At 42.6% G+C, this 3,920-nt stretch overlaps 1 pseudogene; it reads right to left on the reverse strand.

Moving 5' to 3' along the window:
- Nucleotides 1–1,186: 1,186 nt before the first annotated feature.
- LOC120109640 lies at nt 1,187–2,309 on the reverse strand (annotated as a pseudogene).
- Nucleotides 2,310–3,920: the final 1,611 nt, after the last annotated feature.

Below are 3,920 nucleotides of genomic sequence, written 5' to 3' on the forward strand. Positions count from 1 at the left end.
TTGTACCACTACACTAGCCATGGCAAGCTCAATCAAATTTCACACAGCAATTTCCACATGTATACAATGATGTCATGTAACGTACAAAAAATTGTACATAGTCAAAAAGATCAAAATGTTTCCTACATAAAAGTAATTGGGACACAGCTACTGAACATAGCAAAACCCAGAACTCCTTTTTGAATGAAAAAATTGTTTTTGAATGAATTCTAGTGACATGTTTTTTGAGTTTCTCAGTTGACAGAGACAGTCTCAGCCCAGCTATCCAAACATTCAGTACTACTTCAAGTGCCTCCCTTACCATAAGGAAAATACTTAAATTGCCACTCATCCCTTAAATATTCAAGTTTCCAACTAAAAACTAGTTCGAATTATGATTCTTTTATTTTTAATTAAAAAAAGTTTTTTCAGTTTTTAAAAGCTTCAACACATTTGAACCTTTGAATTTCTATGAAGCTGAATAATGTGGCCCCAGTGCCACACAATCTCTAATCTGCATAAAAACTTTAACCATTCAGCGCCATAAAGGATTTACATATATCCACTTTCATTAAATATAACCTGACGCCATCAGTAGTATTGATGCATCGGTCAAATCACAAAGTTCACCATCTCCACTGCCAAGCAACCTTCTGTGTTAGGGTAAGCAATCTAGCTAGAGAACATATCAATAGTTTGATCATTTTACCCTTCAACCACTATTAAACGTAGTCTTGTTGTGAGGATATCAAACCAAAAGACATAAGCTCTGAAGTCAATATCTCACTTTGTACGATTTGCAAAGAATAAAATATTTAGAAATTTACTTGACCTTGCATAATATTCATCATGAAATTGTTACAATGCATTTTTTATCAAGCCAAGCAACCAATTTAATTTTTAAAGTTGCGAATTCACTGTTGATTTGACAGAATAACCTCCCTTTATTTACGGAAGTTTGGCCCCTGTTATATAGCAACACAGTAATACAAAAATCAAACAAGCAGCCACAGGCAAAAATCAGATACTTATTATCTAGCAACATTTGCCACATTTCTAACCGTATATCTTGATCATATAAGAAGCTCATATGCATGAATAATAACTAAGTGCTGCCAATAATGAATAAAGAAGCTGAAAAAAAATAAGAGCATACATGATATAAAGGTCAAAAACAAACAACAAGACATACTACATTACATTCTTTCTATGTAAGTTGCTTTACCTGAGCAGCAGCAGAAGAGTCGGCCGAATTTTTTGGGTCGGCCCAGCTGACAGTTGGGTTGCTTCCATCCATCTTAAAGTTTGGACTCGACATCTTCTGCCTGGCATAATCAGCACAGGCATGGTTGTAGTACTCAACAAAAAGAAAACCACGGTTGCGGCTGGGGTTCTGCGGATCCTGAGATCATCATTGGAAAAAAATAAGGAGGCCAACAGAGAATCCAGACTGCTTGAGACTCACTAAAGTTCATAGACAAGCACCTACCTTGAACATTTCAACATTCTCAACCCCAGGGCCACTTTCTTCAGGATTTTCCTCAACATCATCCTCTGACAAGCTTCTTGGGAACATTACCAATGAATAACCGGTGCTTTGCTTGCGATAAAGAACATCTTCAAGGTTCTCCCCTAATGAACAAAAGCAAACACCTTTCAAGAATTTAACCAAAAGGTAAAGCAACGGCATACGCCTAAAGCAACCATTTATCAACCAATTACCTTAAATTCCTTGTCATGGAGCTCCTCATTGCCTTCTGACCCGCATCCTTGTTTGTGAATGTAATGAAAGCAAACCCTTGCTTTCCCTTGTATCGCTTATCCTTCACTAGCCTTACCTTATACCCATCACAAATTTTACACAACAATCCAACATATAAACTCATAAAACAAGCCAAAATTCTGTATTTTCAGTACCAATCTAACCTCAAAAATCTCCCCAAATTTCTCGCATAGCTCTCGGAGGTCCTCCTCTGTAGCATCTCGGGGCAACCCGCCGATGAAAACCTCCGACCCATTGAGGTGGCAGTGCAAGCAGCTCCACCCACTTCTGGGCGTCAGCCTCTCCCTTCGACCCGTCTCCCGGCGTTTCCTCTTGTTCCTCCCCTTCTTTTCATCGAATCACGAGCAGGATCATTGGCTCCATCAGATGGCGAGGGCCTTTCTCCTGCCCCTCGCTGTCCGACCCGTGCTCACGCTCCTCCTCCTCATCCGGGACTCCTGCCTGACCTTCCGGGTAGCCATAATCTTCCCCAGCATCATCGTCGTCCATCATGTCCTCGATTTCGGTTGTCGCCATCGAGGTCCACCTGCTCCTCCGGCTCCGCCATATCTCGACAGTCACAAGCAACAACTCAAATACTTTCGTGTATCTCGCACAACTCTTTCTACCCTAAAACTCCATTATCTTTTTCTCAGAAAAGGGCCTAGAAACCATCAAAATAGCTCCAAATAGTGTGTGTGAGAACTGAGAACAGTTTCAAAAATCACAGAAAACGAGGGTAAATAGAATCTATTAAGGAATATTTTCCGGCGAATCCTAAAACCCTAAACTGCCGATAAAGGATTCAACGACAACAATTCCCAGATTAAAAGGGACGAGGACAACGGGGAGAGAAAATATATACTAGAGTTGGGCAACAGGCCGTGCCGGGCCGGCCCGGCCCAGGCCCCCGGGCCCAAATTCTAAGCGGGCCGTGCCAGGTGCCTGGCACGGCCCGCTTATGAAGCGGGCCGTGCCTGGCACGGCCCGTGAGGCACGGAAGGCCAGCCCGGCCCGGCCCCGGCCCCTCTATTGGTGGGGCCGGGCCGGGCACGGCACGGCACGGGCCGTGACAGGCACGGCCCGTAACGGGCGCAAACGGGCCGTGCCAGGCACGGCCCGCAACGTCTCTAATGGGCCGTGCCTAGCACGGCCCGTAACGGCTCCAGACGGGCCGTGCCTGGCACGGCCCGTCTGGAGAGGGGGAGGGAAAATAGCCGTTTCCAACGGCTATTTTCGGGAAAAAGTCGATTTTACCCCTCCCACAGTCCAATAACGGCTGAATGGAGGGGTATTATTGGGGAAAAAAATTTTGGGCTTCTATAAATAGCCCATTCCTCCCTCATTCTCACCACACCAAACCTCTCATTCTCTCCTTTCTCTACTGCTATTATTTCTCTCCTCTAAAGTGCTCTTCTAGCAATTTAATTTTTAGTTTGTTCAAGTGCTACACAAGAGGAGGTTCCTGTTGAGAAGAGAAGGTCGCTTCTGTTGAGAGCAACAAGAGGAAGCTCGGAATCTCGGCTCTGCCTCTGCCCTCCGACCCTCTACTCAATTCCTCCTTGCGGTTAGTTTTTATTTTTTGAATTAATCATAGATATGTCATCTTTTGAGGAAAGTCAGTTTGGCATTCCTGTTTCTGAGGGAGAAGAAACTACATCCCCAACCCCCTGTTCCTAGTTCCTCTAGAACTGGTGAACCGAGTGAAGGTCAAACCTCTTTCTCGTAAGAGGACTAGTACTGTATGGAATGAATTTGATAGAGTTATGGTTGAGGGAGTCTGGAAAGCTAAATGTAAAAAATGTGCCAAACTTTATAGTTGTAGTAGTAGTGGGGGAACAGGGCATTTAAAAAGACATCAAGAGAGTCATAGGATGCATGATTCTCATGCTCAAACTCAAAGTAGCCTTAATATACAAGGGGGATTACTTGTAGGTAATTTTGCATATAATCATGGAAAATCAAAGAAAAGCACTTGTAAAATGGATAGTTAAGGATGAATTACCTTTTAGTTTATGTGAATCTTTTAATTTTGAAGAATATGTTCAATTAAACCTACAACCTGCTTACAAAAGAACTAGTAGGCGTACATTTAGAAGAGTAGCTATGACCAATTTTTTAGCAATGAAACAAAATTTAATTGAAACACTTTCTACTTTAAATGTAAAAATTTCATTAA

Source organism: Phoenix dactylifera, unplaced genomic scaffold (assembly GCF_009389715.1).
Source record: "Phoenix dactylifera cultivar Barhee BC4 unplaced genomic scaffold, palm_55x_up_171113_PBpolish2nd_filt_p 002548F, whole genome shotgun sequence".
In the NCBI taxonomy this organism is placed as follows: domain Eukaryota; kingdom Viridiplantae; phylum Streptophyta; class Magnoliopsida; order Arecales; family Arecaceae; genus Phoenix; species Phoenix dactylifera.